The sequence below is a fragment of the Coregonus lavaretus genome (assembly GCF_964263955.1).
Source record: "Coregonus lavaretus genome assembly, chromosome: 21".
Taxonomy (NCBI): domain Eukaryota; kingdom Metazoa; phylum Chordata; class Actinopteri; order Salmoniformes; family Salmonidae; genus Coregonus; species Coregonus lavaretus.
In genome coordinates, this window is record NC_140008.1 from 42,632,037 (window position 1) to 42,652,197 (window position 20,161).

Below are 20,161 nucleotides of genomic sequence, written 5' to 3' on the forward strand. Positions count from 1 at the left end.
TTTTTCAAAAGAACAATGACCCAACACACCTCCAGGCTGTGTAAGGGCTATTTTACCAAGAAGGTAAGTGATGGAGTGCTGCATCAGATGACCTGGCCTCCACAATCCCCCGACCTCAACCAAATTGAGATGGTTTGGGATGAGTTGGACCGCAGAGTGAAGGAAAAGCAGCCAACAAGTGCTCAGCATGTGTGGGAATTCCTTCAAGACTGTTGGAAAAGTATTCCATGTGCATCTGGTTGAGATAATGTCAAGAGTGTGCAAAGCTGTCATCAAGGCAAAGGGTGGCTACTTTGAAGAATCTCAAATATATTTTGATTTGTTTAACACGTTTTTGGTTACTACATGATTCCATATGTGTTACTTCATACATTTACATTTTAGTCATTTAGCAGACACTCTTATCCACAGTGAGTGCATACTCAACCCTGGCTTTGCAAACACCATGCTCTACCAAATGAGCTACATCCCTGCCGGCCATTCCCTCCCAGTTTTGATGTCTTCACTATTATTCTACAATGAATGAGTAGGTGTTCTAAAACTTTTGACCGGTAGTGTATCTCAAGGGACGGACAACAGTGAGAAGTGAGAAGGTGAAAACAATAAATGAAAAAGAAAAGGAAATCTTGTGAAGGAAGAAACAAGACACATATAAAAGGTGGATGAATAAAATAAATACAACAGGAGTTTGGGGAACTAAAAAGTTAAGGGGAAATAAAAAGAGATGGAGATCGAGAGAGAGAGCTAGAGAGAGAGTGAGCTGAAGAGAGAGAAATATAACCTGTAGATTTGTTATGCCTGTAAATGATGCCTTCATTACTGTATGAGAACCCAGAGGCGAGAGAGATTAGGATGTTGAGTTCCACACAGAGATTCGCTTAATTATTGATAAGCCCAGCACAGACACATGGTGGTTCCACACTGAAAGGTCAATAATTTTTTTACATTTAACCTAATTAATGTATACCCAATGAAAAATGTTATAATGTGGTTAATTTGTTGTGTTTATATACAGTTGAAGTCAGAAGTTTACATACACCTTAGCCAAATACATTTAAACTCAGTTTTTCACAATTCCTGACATTTAATACTAGTAAAAATTCCCTGTCTTAGGTCAGTTAGGATCACCACTTTATTTTAAGAATGTGAAATGTCAGAATAAAAGAAGAGAGAATGATTTATTTCAGCTTTTATTTCTTTCATCACATTCCCAGTGGGTCAGAAGTTTACATACACTCAATTAGTATTTGGTAGCATTGCCTTTAAATTGTTTAACTTGGGTCAAACGTTTCGGGAAGCCTTCCACAAGCTTCCCACAATAAGTTGGGTGAATTTTGGCCCATTCCTCCTGACAGAGCTGGTGTAACTGAGTCAGGTTTGTAGGCCTCCTTGCTTGCACACGCTTTTTCAGTTCTGCCCACACATTTTCGGATAGGATTGAGGTCAGGGCTTTGTGATGGCCACTCCAATACCTTGACTTTGTTGTCCTTAAGCCATTTTTCCACAACTTTGGAAATATGCTTGGGGTCATTGTCCATTTGGAAGACCCATTTGCGACCAAGCTTTAACTTCTTGACTGATGTCTTGAGATGTTGCGTTAATATTTCCACATAATTTTCCATCCTCATGATGCCATCTATTTTGTGAAGTGCACCAGTCCCTCCTGCAGCAAAGCACCCCCACAGCATGATGCTTCCACCCCCGTGCTTCACGGTTGGGATGGTGTTCTTCGGCTTGCAAGCAACCCCCTTTTTCCTCCAAACATAACGATGGTTATTATGGCCAAACAGTTCTATTTTTGTTTCATCAGACCAGAGGACATTTCTACAAAAAGTACGATCTTTGTCCCCATGTGCAGTTGCAAACCGTAGTCTGGCTTTTTTATGGCGGTTTTGGAGCAGTGGCTTCTTCCTTGCTGAGCGGCCTTTCAGGTTATGTCGATATAGGACTCGTTTTACTGTAGATACTTTTGTACCTGTTTCCTCCAGCATCTTCACAAGGTCCTTTGCTGTTGTTCTGGGATCGATTTGCACTTTTCGCACCAAAGTACGTTCATCTCTATGAGACAGAATGCGTCTACTTCCTGAGCGGTATGATGGCTGAGTGGTCCCATGGTGTTTATACTTGCGTACTATTGTTTGTACAGATGAACGTGGTACCTTCAGGCATTTGGAAATTGCTACCAAGGATGAACCAGACTTGTGGAGGTCTCCAAAAAAAATTCTGAGGTCTTGGCTGATTTATTTTGATTTTCCCATGATGTCAAGAAAAGAGGCACTGAGTTTGAAGGTAGGCCTTTAAATACATCCACAGGTACACCTCCAATTGACTCAAATGATGTCAATTAGCCTATCAGAAGCTTCTAAAGCCATGACATAATTTTCTGGAATTTTCCAAGCTGTTTAAAGGCACAGTCAACTTAGTGTATGTAAACTTCTGACCCACTGGAATTGTGATACAGTGAATTATAAGTGAAATAATCTGTCTGTAAACAATTGTTGGAAAAATTACTTGTGTCATGCACAAAGTAGATGTCCTAACCGACTTGCCAAAACTATAGTTTGTTAACAAGAAATGTATGGAGTGGTTGAAAAACGAGTTTGAATGACTCCAACCTAAGTGTATGTAAACTTCCAACTTCAACTGTACAGGCATTATACCCCCCACCCTGACAGATGGTAAACAGTGCAGGGGTCCTGTTATTATATTGTGGATTGAATTCCATTAAAGCAACTGTTTGGAACTGAATTAATAAGACGTTCACACAACGTATTTTCATAAATAAACTTGTTTGAATGCTAAAAATAAAACAAAAAAGGCACACGTTCACACGTATATTATCACACGTTTAAGTCACACCTCCAAGTAAAAATAAATAAAACAAAATATGAGGGGTAACAAGGGGACTAAATTGAGCCTGATGTAGCTACTGATACCTCTCACCAACTCACCGTCATGAATTAACATGGACTGTCAATGGAGACAAGTTTTTTTTCTTTCTGCCCAGGCGTTAATACGTCGAAATGTCAAAATGTCATTACATCTAGAAATTAACACGTTCACACATCCCACACGTTCACATGTCCATGCGTTAAAAATAGATATAGTTAGATTCTGCCGAATGGCCGTGACTAATGAACACATTACTAACGCCTTGAGTAATGAACCTCTGCCGAATGGCCGTGACTAATGAACGCATTACTAACGCCTTGAGTAATGAACACCTGCCTAATGTGTACCTGACAGGTATGTGTAAAATAGGTGACCATAAATGAAAACATATTTCTGCTAGAATTGCCTCCGGCTTGTGCTTTCATGTCCCAGTTATCAGGGGTAGGTTATCTCCATGGTGTTGAATTGACAGCACATACTGTTTGTGTACAGGCCAGGAGACGGATTGTGGGCACAGTTCGTTACACATGCACTGATAACACTCACCGGCCAGCTTATTAGGTACTCCACCCCGTTCACGAAAATAGATCGCTCCGACAGACAGTGAGTCACGTGGCCATGGCTTGTTATATAAAGCAGGAAGACAGGCATCGGGGCATTCAGTTACTATTTTGATTGAACGTTAGAAAACGTTAGAGCGAAACGAGTGACCTAAGCGACTTTGAGCGTGGTATGTTCGTCGGTGCCAGGCGCGCCGGATCCAGTATTTCAGAAATGTCCGCCCTCCTGGGCTTTTCACGCACGACAGTGTCTAGGGTTTACCGAGAACGGTGCGACAAACAAAAAACATCCAGTCAGCAGCAGTCCTGTGGGCGAAAACAGCTTGTTGATGAGAGAAGTCAAAGGAGAATGGCATGAATCGTGCAAGCTAACAGGCGTGTCACAAACAGACAAATACTGTAATGGCGCAGTACAACAGTGGTGTGCAGAACAGCATCTCGGAACACACAACTCGTTGATCCTTGTCACAGATGGGCTGCTCCAGCAGACGACCACACTGGGTTCCACTCCTTTCAGCTATAAACAAGAGGAAGCAGCTCCAAACACTGGACAATTGAGGAGTGGAAAAACATTGTCTGGAACATGACAGCGAGTTGAGTTTACTTGAGTGGCCTGTGCAGTTCCCAGACCTCAACCCAATAGAGAAACTTTGGGATTAGATGGAATGGGATGTTTGCAGCATGAATGTACCGTCGTCCAATCTGCAGAAACTGTGTGATGCCATCGCGTCACCATGGACCAACTTCCCTATGGAACGTTTCCAACACCTTCTAGAATGCCCCGAAGAATTCAGGCTGTGAAGGCAAAGGGGGTCCGACCCGGTACTAGATGGGTGTACTTAATACGCTGGCTGGTGAGTGTACGTTTTACAAGTTTGAATAGGCTAGTAAACAGTTATTCTCATGTTCATTCAACAGTACCTGCCTACCTTTACTTTTAAATGATGTCCATTCGTCTGTCCTTATATCACTGACTGCTTCAATCAAATCATTCTGTATTGTGTTTGATGTATCCGAAAACACGGCGGAAGTCTCCATTTGTCTAGCTAATCTTTCGTCTTTTTCAGCAAAGGGTAGGCTATATAATTTAGCCGCTGTTAGCTCAGCTGACGTGTATTTATTTTCTAAATAATATTACATTTCTCCGATGTGCTCACCAAAGATGTGGTAAAATGTAAACAATTCCGTTTTGATGTCACACTTTTCTTTGTCGTTTTGAATTACATTTATCAGACATTTCGATAGTTTCAATATGGAAATTTAGTTAGAACACATGTAAATATGATTGATGCATCTTTATTTATCATCGTAATGCCTATACAGTACATTTCTCCTTCACGCATTTCTGTGGAACAGTTACATTTCAACATCGGCATTTTGAATAATAGCACAATTCAAATCTGCCGCGCACGGATGGATATGTTGACATCATAACGGTCACACTTGCTAGGACACACGAAATGACCAAAAAAATGGCATCACATCACACCAGAGATACTTCTCACCATTCAAACTTCCCGCCAGTTCATTTCCAACACTGCAACCTACTTTATACTCCGCTTCTCTCCTCTTATATTATTTTTCATAAATGCTCAAAATAAGTGACCAAACTATGCTGAACAAGAATATAAACGCAACATGCAACAATTTCAAATATTTTACTGAGTTACAGTTCATATAAGGAAATCAGTCAATTGAAATCAATTCATTAGGCCCTAATCTATGGATTTCACATGACTGAATGGGGCGCAGCCATGGGTGGGCCTGGGAGGGCATAGGCCCATCAACTTGGGAGCCAGGCCCACCCACTGGGGAGCCAGGCCCAGCCAATCAGAATTAGTTTTTTCCCACAAAAGGGCTTTATTGCAGACAGAAATACTCCTCAGTTTCATCAGCTGTCTGGGTGGCTGTCCGGGTGACATTCCTGCAGTCAGCTTGCCAATTGCATGCTCCCTCAAAACTTGAGACATCTGTGGCATTGTGTTGTGTGACAAAACTGCATATTTTAGATTGGTCTTTTATTGTCCCCAGCACAAGGTGCACCTGTGTAATGATCTGAGGTAGGCCTACTCCTGATCTGGCACATCTGCGCACCACCTTTAGCATTCAAATGTTTGTAAAATACACAAAAAAATACACACAAAAAAAATTATGCACGCATGACTGTAAGTCGCTTTGGATAAAAGCGTCTGCTAAATGGCATATTATTATTTATTATTATTATTAAAATGGCTTGCACAATATTAGGCTTTATTAGTTGAGTGACAACCAATGTAATTTGCCAGTATATTTTTATAAAAAGCATTGTTGAGAATTGGGTTTTAGAAATACCCTAAGCTACCTATGGAGACACAACTCTCATCTGACTATACATGCTGCTTAAGGCTTAGCCTAGATTAGATTTTATTTTGATTGTTCAGTTTCACCATCAGCAATAGTTTTGCTAGTTTTGCTTGAAACAATCAGTATACAGTGGGGAAAAAAAGTATTTAGTCAGCCACCAATTGTGCAAGTTCTCCCACTTAAAAAGATGAGAGAGGCCTGTAATTTTCATCATAGGTACATGTCAACTATGACAGACAAAATGAGAAAAAGAAATCCAGAAAATCATATTGTAGGATTTTTAATGAATTTATTTGCAAATTATGGTGGAAAATAAGTATTTGGTCACCTACAAACAAGCAAGATTTCTGGCTCTCACAGACCTGTAACTTCTTCTTTAAGAGGCTCCTCTGTCCTCCACTCGTTACCTGTATTAATGGCACCTGTTTGAACTTGTTATCAGTATAAAAGACACCTGTCAACAACCTCAAACAGTCACACTCCAAACTTCACAATGGCCAAGACCAAAGAGCTGTCAAAGGACACCAAAAACAAAATTGTAGACCTGCACCAGGCTGGGAAGACTGAATCTGCAATAGGTAAGCAGCTTGGTTTGAAGAAATCAACTGTGGGAGCAATTATTAGGAAATGGAAGACATACAAGACCACTGATAATCTCCCTCGATCTGGGGCTCCACGCAAGATCTCACCCCGTGGGGTCAAAATGATCACAAGAACGGTGAGCAAAAATCCCAGAACCACACGGGGGGACCTAGTGAATGACCTGCTGAGAGCTGGGACCAAAGTAACAAAGCCAACCATCAGTAACACACTACGCCGCCAGGGACTCAAATCCTGCAGTGCAAGACGTGTCCCCCTGCTTAAGCCAGTACATGTCCAGGCCCGTCTGAAGTGCATTTGGATGATCCAGAAGAGGATTGGGAGAATGTCATATGGTCAGATGAAACCAAAATATAACTTTCTGGTAAAAACTCAACTCGTCATGTTTGGAGGACAAAGAATGCTGAGTTGCATCCAAAGAACACCATACCTACTGTGAAGCATGGGGTTGGAAACATCATGCTTTGGGGCTGTTTTTCTGCAAAGGGACCAGGACGACTGATCCGTGTAAAGGAAAGAATGAATGGGGCCATGTATCGTGAGATTTTGAGTGAAACCCTCCTTCCATCAGCAAGGGCATTGAAGATGAAACGTGGCTGGGTCTTTCAGCATGACAATGATCCCAAACACACCGCCCGGGCAACGAAGGAGTGGCTTCGTAAGAAGCATTTCAAGGTCCTGGAGTGGCCTAGCCAGTCTCCAGATCTCAACCCCATAGAAAATCTTTAGAGGGAGTTGAAAGTCTGTGTTGCCCAGCGACAGCCCCAAAACATCACTGCTCTAGAGGAGATCTGCATGGAGGAATGGGCCAAAATACCAGCAACAGTGTGTGAAAACCTTGTGAAGACTTACAGAAAATGTTTGACCTGTGTCATTGCCAACAAAGGGTATATAACAAAGTATTGAGAAACTTTTGTTATTGACCAAATACTTATTTTCCACCATCATATGCCAATAAATTCATAAAAAATCCTACAATGTGATTTTCTGGATTTTTTTCTCTCATTTTGTCTGTCATAGTTGACGTGTACGTATGATGAAAATTACAGGCCTCTCTCATCTTTTTAAGTGGGAGAACTTGCACAATTGGTGGCTGACTAAATACTTTTTTTCCCCACTGTATATGGCCATTTTTAGATATACAGTGCATTTGGAAAGTATTCAAGCCCGGGCTATGGCTGGGCCACTCAAGGACATTAAGAGACTTGTCCCGAAGCCACTCCTGCATTGTCTTGGCTGTGTGCTTAGGGTTGTTGTCCTGTTGGAAGGTGAACCTTCACCTCAGTCTGAGGTCCTGAGCGCTCTGCAGCAGGTTTTCATCAAGGATCTCTCTGTACTTTGCTCTGTTCATCTTTCCCTCGATCCTGATAAGTCTCCCAGTCCCTGCCGCTGAAAATCATCCCCACAGCATGATGCAACCACCACCATGCTTCACCGTAGGGATGGTGCCAGGTTTCCTCCAGACGTGACGCTTGGCATTCAGGCCAAAGAGTTCAATCTTGGTTTCATCAGACCAGAGAATCTCGTTTCTCATGGTCTGAGAGTCCTTTGGTGCCTTTGGGCAAACTCCAAGCGGGCTGTCATGTGCCTTTTACTGAGGAGTGGCTTCCGTCTGGCCACTCTACCATAAAGGCCTGATTGGTGGAGTGCTGAAGAGATGGTTAACCTTCTGGAAGGTTCTCCCATCTCCACAGAGGAACTCTGGAGCTCTTTCAGAGTGACCATCAGGTTCTTGGTCACCTCCCTGACCAAGGCCCTTCTCCACCGATTGCTCAGTTTTGCCGGGCGGCCATCTCTAGGAAGAGTCTTGGTGGTTCCAAACTTCTTCCATTTAAGAATGATGGAGGCCACTGTGTTCTTGGGGACCTTCAATGCTGCAGAAATGTTTTGGTACCCTTCCCCAGATCTGTGCCTCGACACAATCCTGCCTCGGTGCTCTACGGACAATTCCTTCGACCTCATGCCTTGGTTTTTGCTCTGACATGCACTGTCAACTGTGGGACCTTATATAGACAGGTGTGTGCCTTTCCAAATCATGTCCAAGCAATTGAATTTACCACAGGTGGACTCCAATCAAGTTGTAGAAACATCTCAATGATAATCAATGGAAATAGGATGCACCTGAGCTCAATTTCGAGTCTCATAGCAAAGAGTCTGAATACTTATGTAAATAAGGTATTTCTATATTGTTTTTGTAACACATTTGTAAAAATTTGTAAAAACCTGTTTTCGCTTTGTCATTATGGGGTATTGTGTGTAGATTGATATTTTAAAAAATTATTTAATCCATTTTAGAATAAGGCTGTAACATAACAAAATGTGGAAAAAGTGAAGGGGTCTGAATACTTTCGGAATGCACTGTAGGCTACAGGGTAAGACGGATAATTTCATAACAAGGACAGCAATCTTTTTTGCTACCCGCACTGCATGGTCGAAGCGGGAGAAGAAGAGAAGCTCACTCTGAGTCTGTCAAAACTTCCAAAATGTCTAAACCATTCGATTTTGTGATGGGGGTGAAAACCAATGTTTTGCTATATATTCATTTGCTATTTCAAAGCATATTTTTAAGATAAATATTGATACATTACTAGCTCTAGCACTTTTAATATGCAAAAATGACAAATGAATTAGTGATGGTGATTTCAGATCAAAAGTGGGAGGAGCATAAAAAGCAAACATTGCCAGAACAAATCCGTTGGATGGACATTTGATTTTGGGCACGTTTTTTTCACAGTGTGAATTTTTTAATAGTTTTATAGTAAAGACATGTCATTTAACTGTAAAAATGTTTTCATCTGATTGTCAAACAAATCACTTCATAGACGGCACCTGAGTTTCAAGTTTGGGGAAGCTTACAGTTTATCCTACCATTTCTACCGATATGCCAGATTTGATTTTCATTTGTGTATTTTAATAGAACAGTTTAATTTCAATAATAACGTTTTCGTTTCTCAAAATCATTGTTACTTGGTTATTCATACAAATCTGAATTAAAATGATAAAAATCTATTTATATTTATATTTGAGATTGATACGTCTTTCTGTCGGTGCTCGTCTCGGTCAAATAAATTATCAATATTTAAATATTTTATTTGGATGGGCAAGGAGGTACGGTAGGGCGGGCCAGACTCCCTAAGGCCCGCACATAACGCGAGTTGGTAGTGAGTTGATAGATATACATAATTTACACGGATGCACACACACACACACACACACATACTTTAATATCCTATGTTCAGTCTTTTTAACAGTACATATTTCAATTTCTATTCAATTAATTAGTATCTGTACAAAAAAAGGCTACTAACTTACAAATAGTGCAAAAGGTATGCTATCTAGCATGTAAAACCATAAAATGGTATATGTTCAAGACATCTCAAAGCAAATCTTTTACTTCATAATTATCAGCTAGATATATGTGAATCGTTGTAATCTAGCTAGCCAGCTAGCTAGTTAAACAGGCAAAATGACCTAAAACTAATGTTATGCAAGGTACAGTAGATGTCAATTATTTGTGGGTAGCTAGCTAACAATTCTTCATGGCTAGCTAGCTAGCCAGTTAGCCCTATTGACTTACTATGGACTTACCCATTCACTAAATCTTCCTTCTTCTAGCCAGGACAATGGCAATAGAGACAAAACATGATATAAACAAAGCAAACATTTTACTTCATAACTATCAGCTAGTTATATGTGAATCTTGATAATGTAGCTAACCAGATAGTATAACAGAAAAAAAAAGACCTAAAACCGATGTTATCCAAGGTCAATTCTTTGTGTGTAGCTAGCTAACAATTCTTCATAGCTATCTGGCTAGCTAACAGTAGTAGCTAGCCAGTTAGCTCTATTGACTTACTATGGGCTTGCAATCTACACACACTACAGTGGGTATTGTAGGCAGGTAACCATGCCAAAATTAACACAGCATTTATTTATTAACGTATCAAGTTAAAACATTGTAGTCAGGCAACATATGAGATGTGAATAGGCAACATATTCCGAAGTCGGAGTGTATTTTCTCTCGCTTCAGCTCAAATAATGGCTGCCATTGATTTCAAGAAAATGTGTCATTACATGGTTGCGTCATATTTCTTTGCATACTTTCCGTTGAAGCTTGCATCGATGCATGCTTCAAAATATGTACAAACGGAGTACGCATTTGAGAAGTGCCCTCCGTGCTCCGTTTCGCATACTTTGATTTGGACTCATTTGAGAAGTGCCCTCCCGTGCTCCAATTTGCGTGCTCGGAGCACGGTAGTATGCATTTTGAGAAACACCCTCAGAGATAGCCTATAGGCCAATGCTGCAGTAGGCCTATAATGTCCATTGTCAACTAAGTAAAAATACATAAAGCCAACATAAAAACAGTAGAAAATATCCTGATGAAAATTCAGGTTCTTTCAATCACATTCATCTCTACTCTGCCTGTCTGCCTCCCTTTCTATCTGTCTTGACTTTAACTATCGCTAGTGAAGTGCAACATTTGATCAAATCAATCAACTGGGTCCAGCCCCAAGCTGTTGCTAGAGAACTTGCAACATTGTATCAACTTGCCTATTCCAGGCTGTCAGAGTTTCCCAAGCCAGTGAGCACGGGACAGACAGCTGTTTTTGTGCAAGGGAAATGTGTTCAGGTATTTTATGACGTTTCCACTGGATATATGGGATCATCAGATCATATTTAGCTATTTCACACCAAGGCCTGGGGATTCTCAAGGGGGAGAGTGTTGTAAAAATGTTTCAGAAACTGTGAGCATTGAGGAACTATTATCATTCGCAATTAATGTAAAAAGACTTTGGCAATGGTGATCAAAGGCACGGCTAATGTAGAGGGAAAGTCCAGGACGATGGGCATTATTGTGGATGCGGCAGAGAGGTTCCTTGGACTAAAATATTTCTCAGCAAAGGAGTTGCATGAGGTGCGGTCAAGAGCAGTGATACCCCCTCAGGCCCCAGCGCCTGGGGAGGGAGTTATGGAAGTTTGAATAGCTGAAGGAGTGGGAGTTAGTTGTTGTTAAAAAAAAAATGTTTTTGTTTGTTTGAGTGGATTAATACCCCCACCCCACAAATGTTTTTACCTCCGTACAGTTGGTGGCGGTAATGCACCAGAAATATTGAGAAGAAGAAGTAAGGTCACCATCACCAGTGTAAAGGCCAACAACCAACAGATCTGCTGGCTACACCTTGTGGTACCAATACCTTTCAGTGCATATTAATGCATAAATCTGGATGACTCCAATAATGAAATAAAAGTAATAGAAGTTATGGCTCACAAATAATAAAAATCAAAACACCTCAAATAAACGTCACACATACAGTACAAACAACTGCATTTCAGGGCTGTTTCTGCTTCTGCTCAACCGTAGAGAGTTGGAGTTAGCAGCACACAGCTCTTGGCCGGCAGGTGAAGAGTGTGTGTGTCAGTAGCGCTGTGTGGGTAAAATCACAGGGGGAAGCCAAGCCAGAAAAAAAGCCTTATTACAACCTATGTGTTGAGATAATTGTGTTGTTTGCTCTATAACCTGTTAGTTCATAGGCCTTGCGACTGGGATTTATGGGCCTATGGGCGAGACAATAAGAAGACACAGAGGCAGAATAAATTCAACCACACCTTTGTTTCATCACAAAACCGGAGAACAACCTCTGTCCAGTGAATTCCACAAAGCATATTGCATGTAACAAACAGTTACATGACCTACAGCATGGTCAAGCAAGTGAATGTTTCCGAACATTTCGGACTACCTAACAACTATTGATTTACAACCACAGAGAGTTAGTGCAAGTCGCAAAGAAAACAGGAGCTACCTCCACTATTCCAGCACCATTTGCTTAATCCATTGCTATGCTTAATCTAATACAGTGACAACTAAAAGATACCAAAAACGATTTAGTCTAATCAACTTAAGCTAAATATGATGTGGCAATTGTTCTGATGATGTCCATTGTTCTGATTTCTGTGTGTGTGTGTGTGTTCGCACAAAAAGAAAAAAACATCTTGACACCCTATTTGTAGAGAAATGCCAATGCCATCGTCCTCTCTTTCATGTTGACGAAACACTGTCATACAGTACACACTTTTAATTTTTTGTTGTCCTAGGCTACATGGCTAAAATGCTTGCTCGCTGGCCTAACTTCATTTCAAGGAAACGTTCGCTAGATAACATTAGCCTTCTACATCTAGCTACATATTGAACTTCTATCCTCTCAGGCCTCGGACACAATGTATGAATTTATGGTTGGATCAGAATCGTTGTTAAAATCATTGACCAGTACAGAGAAATAAGTAAAACCCCAAGTCCAAATCCCTATCTCCATCCATGGCTAATTTAGGAAAGGGACCATTTTAGCTAGCTAGCTAGCCACCAGAGGACAACAACACAATGAGATGCAACAATTCAAGTTGTTTCTGTCAATGACGTGTTGTTCTCGATGTGATGTGATACGAGTGAAGCCAAATCCAAACTGGTGCACCAGGACCATTCACAGTTGAGCTCACTCAGTTAAGCTCAACGCTGATTGGTTATTATTTTATATTTTTATTTATCAAGGGAGGCCAAATGCTTGCTGGCTTCCCTTGCATTTAATGCTACGGGCGGCAACAATGTCATACTCTTTTTGACCAGACAGCATCAGATAGATGGCCTACATACAGAGACAGAGGGGCGCTGTTTTGCTAACTCGGATGCTTTCTCCGGTGAGATACAATTAGCCTCTTGCGAATTGAGGGAAAATGATTGTATGTATTTTTTTCAAAATGCATTCTTGGTCAATTTTTTGGGGAAGCCTGGCTTCCCTTGGCATCTATGAATACACGCCACTGGTGTGTGTGTCTGTAGGATGTCCTGTTAGTGGTGCAGCTGAGGTCCAGTGGCCCAAGGCTGCTGCACTCAGTCATTCCCTCCAGTGTAGAGCCATGTACTGATAGAGACATAGAGAGAGCTGTCGGACAGCTCAAAGACAAGCTCCAGCATCCTGATCTGAGAGGGGGAGGGAGGGGAGTGGAGAAAGGAGAGAGAAGGGAGAGTAATGAAAGGAAGAGACTAGGGGAGAAAAGGGGAGGAAACAGAAAGAGGGTGAGAGAAAAAGGGAGAGATGGTAGGGTTGTGAAAGGCCTTCCAAGTGGCGCAACAGTCTAAGGCACTGCATCGCAGTGCTTGAGGCGTCACTACAGACCTGGGTTCGTTCCTGGGCTGTGTCACAGCCAGTTGTGACCGGGAGACCCATGAGGTGGCGCACAATTGGCCCAGCATTGTCTGGGTTAGGGGAGGGTTTGGCCGGCCGGGATGTCCTTGTCCCATTGTGCTCTAGCGACTCCTGTGGGGGGCCGGGAGCATGCACGCTGACACGGTCGCCAGTTGTTCGGTGTTTCCTCCGACACATTGGTGCGGCTGGCTTCCGGGTTAAGCGAGCAGTGTGTCAAGAAGCAGTGAGGCTTGGCGGTGTCGTGTTTCGGAGGACGCATGGCTCTCCGTACGGGAGTTGCAGCGATGGGACAAGACTGTAACTACCAATTGGGAAGGAAAAGGGGTAAAAATAGAAACAATAAGTGGGTTGTGAAAACAAGAGAGGTACGAGGGGAGAATTGGGTGTGAAAAAGTAAGTTAATAAGAGAGATGGAGAGACAGTGGTAGAGGGAGAAAAGAAAAAGGAAGAAAAGTGTGTGCAGGTGGGTGTACTGTGTCATCTGAATGCAGTTTGTGGGTAAGACTGACTGTGTGTGTCCTCCAGGGCAGCAGAGTAGTGGTGCTGTGAAGACGGGATCTTTTATCTTGGCTGACATCTTAATTGATCAGTCAGACACTAATAGAGAACCCAGGTGCCCCTACCCCTCTCCACACCCCCTCTCCTCAACCCAACCCTGGCCACACCACCTACAAGGGACACACTCCCATCTGTGGTACTTAATTAACCCCTTCCCACCTCACCCCCCACCCCAACAAACGAAGAGGACAGGTGCACAGAGGTGGATGGATATCAACAATCATACTCTAAAATCCACCACTTACCCCACCTCTGTCCATCACTTATGTTCTATACCTCCTCAACATCCCAAAGGAACAAAGGATGGTATATCCCCCTTTTCACACCAAAACCTAATACAATGGCAGCTATTTCATGGCCTATCAGTCCCCTAGGCGTCATGGTGTATAGTGGGCGAGGGTAGACTAACAGTTGCCATACATCAGGTGTATGGTGGGTGAGAGAGTGTGTGTGTGTGTGTACAGTAGCCATACATAAGGGCCTCATTAAGTACCTGGCACCTGGTGCCTACAGACTGGGAAGCAATTAGAGAGAACAGAGTAATGGGATGCCATCCTTCTCTGCCAGGCCTCAGCCAATCAACGGCCATCCTTCTCTGCCAGGCCTCAGCCAATCAACGGCCATCCTTCTCTGCCAGGCTTCAGCCAATCAATGGCCATCCTTCTCTGCCAGGCTTCAGTCAATCAACAACTTGCTTTAGTCTCTTACTGTAGTTAGGTGAGTAGTCTACTCTAGAACAGATCTAGAACAACTCAATGTTTCTGTCTGATAAAAGACAGATAAAGTCCTATAGCAACAGGGAGAGAGAGATACCACTGTTCTTTCCTCTTCTTAGAGAAAACAACCATTGGTTTACAGGGACTAAGGGTGGTAGGAAAAAGGAAAACTTGAACAACAAAGAAGAGCTTTGTAGGTCATCAGTTGTCAGGATGGCAGTGGTGTGACCCTGCCTGCCTATTGCCATGCCGACAGGAATACATTTGCCGATCATGTAGAGCTGTGTCAGAGAGAGGCAATCACCCGCACCGCCTGCCTGTCAACCAGCCAGCTCTAGCTCTCCCCCTGTGTGTGTGAAGGGTGTATGTAGTGTGTCAGTGTAGGCTGGGGGTATTGTTCGCTGTCAGAGTGCAGCTCACTACTGTCTATGAGTGGTGTGCTTGCATCCCCAGGGGACCTCCAGGGAGAGAACGAGAGAAGAGGTTCCTCCCTTCTTCCTCTTACACCTCCACTCTGACAGGTCCCTGTGGATGGATGGATGGATGGAGGGAGGGAGGAATGTACAGAAGGGGAAGTGGAGGAGAAAAGGGACCCAATTATCCCGGGCTGCGGAATCGTTTAAATCAGGCGTTCTGACCCCTGATCCCTGGCTGTCGTGCGTCTCTGGCCCTGACGGTGTGGTGAGGCTTGCGGTACACTAGACCTCGCGGTGAGCCTAATGGAGCTAGCTCGTCACTTTACTGCTGTAGCAGACTCCTCACCGAGCAGAGCAGAGGCCGCGGGCGGTGCTACGCTGATTAGCCATTAGCCTGGGAGAAATGCACTGCAGCCCTGCTTCAAGCTGTCTCTCAAGACCATTAAGAGGCCAGAAATCTTCCAGAGAAGGGCTGGAGAGAGAGAATGGGAGAGAGACAGACAGAGTTGGTCTAACCCTCAGATCATTCCATTTACAGAGCCATTAGAGTATTACTGTTGCTTCGCCTGACTTAACAGACGGCAGGCCACTTTACTGATAAAGAACGAGCAAAAAGGGGCAAAAATTAGTTTACAGATAATTTACTGTCACTTCTACCCCTCTGAGGACATTGGACATGATTGGGACAAATGGCTTAAAAATAAATGCTTCAGAAGGAAGGGCAATTTGAATTATTCGATTTTTTACGAGATTTTCCCGAACAAAAAAAGAGAGAGTGCTGCTACCTTGGTAAAGAGGCGTATGTGTAATCTTTTAAAGTGGTGGCAGGGACAGGAGTACGGTTTCATTTGTCATCCATTTATCAACACTCATCTTCCGTCTAACATTTATTGGAGGTAAAATCCAATTGGTGATTTTTCAGTTTGATATGTCAGATACTGAAAAAGGGAATTTATATGAATGTTAAAAGCACTATTGTGTCAAATGCCCGACAATACATTGTTTTATGGCATTGTTGATCATTTTGGGGAAAATGAACTGTATTTATCTTATGCCAGAGGTCCACTACGCACCACAGATCATAATCTCATACTATATTCATAAGTAAATAATGACAATAATAAACACTCACATATAAAAAGAAACACCAGAAAGTTACATTAAAAAACTTTATTATTATGATTAGGTAGGATTAACAACAACATGCGTTTACCAGAACAGAAAATAAAAATATATTGCACTAGCTTTACTCTAGCAATCTCTCTTAACCCCTCTCATGCAGAACCTCACTCCTCTCCTTCACACTCTTCAGTGACAAACACACACCGTACACACACAGGATCACACACACAGCCATTCAAATACTTCCCAAACCCCAGCAGTCCAGTCCATAGTAAAGAGTCAATTGTATTTTCTACCCTCAGTTTAGTTGAGTGGCATTGGTCTAAACACATTGACAGCCCTAACACTGCTATGGGCTTTGCCACACTCTGCACACTATGGATACGATAAAAACACATACTGTATGGATCTCAGTCTTTAGAGATCTAGTGAGGTTAAAACAATCGGGGGTCCAGGGTGGAGGTTACACACAGGGTTAACAGAGAGAGGGAGTACCCCTATGGTGGGTGGTTACCGTGGCTTCGGGCTCTGGGGAGGCCTAGCTGAAAATTGGAGGTGATGGGCCCAGGCTAGGCGTAGGTAGTGTTTTGTTTGGCTGAAACTGCTGTGTGTGCTGGGAGCAGGGGGCAGGACACAGCCCCGGGCTAGAAATTAATGACTCCACCAGGGAAACTGACACTCGACTTCACTTTCAGACAGATGGCTGGACTATCATCATCACAAATGGGACTGTGTGTATGTGTGTGTGTGATACAACATTGAGTGTTTGCTGTCAGGGGATGGTGAGGCTGGCACCGGGCGGTGGAGGATGGCACTCATATTGACCAGAGAGAATAACAGCTGTCCATGAACAGCTGTCCATGTAGCAATAACGGCAGGACCACCAGCAGAGCCTACCAGATGGGAGGATGTCTGGGTGATATGCAAGTGGTTAAATCATAGTGCTAAGCTTGACCGATATGTCCCTGTGACAAATGACAGCAGGTACCTCTCTGTGAGGCCTATACCTCACATAACTAAGCTATCTATCTACCTATCTGATATGACGTGTTGACACAGGGTTTGTTAATGTGTTCAAGCCATTTATTTATGTCACTGGTGGGTTCCAGAAGGTCTGCGTGCCAGGAAGGCTGGGGGGCCACTGGTGTTAATCTTAGAATGAGTACGTGATGGAATGTCCTGACTGGGGTGCAAGATGATGCTATTCTAGTTGGGAGTGTCACCCAATGATGGATGGCAACAGTTGGTTACAACTTGTTTGCAATGCAGTATATAAACTGAGAAATCTCTGTGTTTATCATTCGGATAGCAAGGGGAAACTCACGTGCAGCTTGCTACAGTTGAAGTCGTACGTTTACATACACTTAGGTTGGAGTCATTAAAACTCGTTTTTCAACCACTCCACAAATTTCTTGTTAACAAACGATTGTTTTGGCAAGTCGGTTAGGACATCTACTTTGTGCATGACACAAGTAAGTTTTCCAACAATTGTTTACAGACAGATTATTTCACTTATAATTCACTGTATCACAATTCCAGTGGGTCAGCAGTTTTTCATACACTAAGTTGACTGTGCCTTTAAACAGCTTGGAAAATTCCAGAAAATGATGTCATGGCTTTAGAAGCTTCTGATAGGCTAATTGACATCATTTGAGTCAATTGGAGTTGTACCTGTTGATGTATTTCAAGGCCTATCTTCAAACTCAGTGCCTCTTTGCTTGACATCATGGGAAAATCAAAAGAAATCAGCCAAGACCTCAGAAAAAAAATGGTAGACCTCCACAAGTCTGGTTCATCCTTGGGAGCAATTTCCAAACGCCTGAAGGTCCCACGTTCATCTGTACAAACAATAGTACGCAAGTATAAACACCATGGGACCACTCAGCCGTCATACCGCTCAGGAAGGAGACGTGTTCTGTCTCCTAGAGATTAACATACTTTGGTGCGAAAAGTGCAAATCAATCCCAGAACAAAAGCAAAGGACCTTGTGAAGATACTGGAGGAAACAGGTACAAAAGTATCTATATCCACAGTAAAACGAGTCCTATATCGACATAACCTTAAAGGCCGCTCAGCAAGGAAGAAGCCACTGCTCCAAAACCGCCATAAAAAAGCCAGACTACGGTTTACAACTAACTGCACACTCCTCTGGTCTGATGAAACAAAAATAGAACTGTTTGGCCATAATGACCATCGTTATGTTTGGAGGAGAAAGGGGACGGCTTGCAAGCCGAAGAACACCATCCCAACCGTGAAGCACGGGGGTGGCAGCATCATGCTGTGGGGGTGCTTTGCTGCAGGAGGGACTGGTGTACTTCACAAAATAGATGGCATCATGAGGAAGGAAAATTATGTGGATATATTGAAGCAACATCTCAAAACATCAGTCAGGAAGTTAAAGCTTGGTTGCAAATGGGTCTTCCAAATGGACAATGACCCCAAGCATACTTCCAAAGTTGTGGCAAAATGGCTTAAGGACAATAAAGTCAAGGTATTGAAGCGGTCATCACAAAGCCCTGACCTCAATCCTATAGAAAATGTGTGGGCAGAACTGAAAAAGCGTGTGCGAGCAAGGAGGCCTACAAACCTGACTCAGTTACACCAGCTCTGTCAGGAGCAATGGGCAAAATTTACCCAACTTATTGTGGGAAGCTTGTGGAAGGCTACCCGAAACGTTTGACCCAAGTTAAACAATTTAAAGGCAATGCTACCAAATACTAATTGAGTGTATGTAAACTTCTGGCCCACTGGGAATGTGATTAAATAAATACAAGCTGAAATAAATCATTCTCTCTACTATTATTCTGACATTTCACATTCTTAAAATAAAGTGGTGATCCTAACTGACCTAAAACAGGGAATTTTTACTAGGATTAAATGTCAGGAATTGTGAAAAACTGAGTTTAAATGTATTTGGCTAAATTGTATGTAAACTTCCGACTTCAACTGTATGACTCTTTTCTCATCATTGATTTAATTTACTTATTTTATTATGAAATACATTGTATCAACTCTCCATGCAATTGTTTAATTATCTTCTTGCATCTTGATATCCTTGATACCAGAGAACTCATCATAACACTAGCTCACCTCTATCCTTCTGCACTAGAGGAGACAACTATTCGCACTGCAGGTGATTTAGGATGGTTCCCAAATGGCACCCTATTTCCCATATAGTGCACTACTTTTGACCAGAGCCCAACCTTAAACATTATGTGCTATTCCTCCACATTAACATTGTCAGTGGTACATCAGTGGTTAGGTTACATTAAAATGTGTATGTAAAGAGCACAACAAGCTAGTCACACTGACTTAATACAGGGTAACTTTAGCGTTATGTGGAAAGCTGTTAGTATTGATAATGATCACTATCTGTTACAGGGGTTGATTGCTAGTGGCATAGAGGATTCCCATTGAGAAAGATAGAAGAACAACATGTAAACATATTACAGAGATCGGAAGCCACAGTCAGTCATCGGGGTTGTCTGTCTGTCTGGGGTTAGGTATCGACAACACCTCTTCAGTATCTATAGACACCAGACAGATATAGTCCTGTCTCACCCTCAGTCATCCCAGAGCTGCTCTCTGCAACATCTCCAAAAGCAACGTAAACTTTGCAGGACACACTGCAGACTGACACACGTACAGAGGGAGATTTGAACTCGCACACCAAAATAATTTAGATGTATGATGTAGATAGTCACATGGCCATAGTTTAACACCATGAAAACATCCCCTCTTTACACACTAAC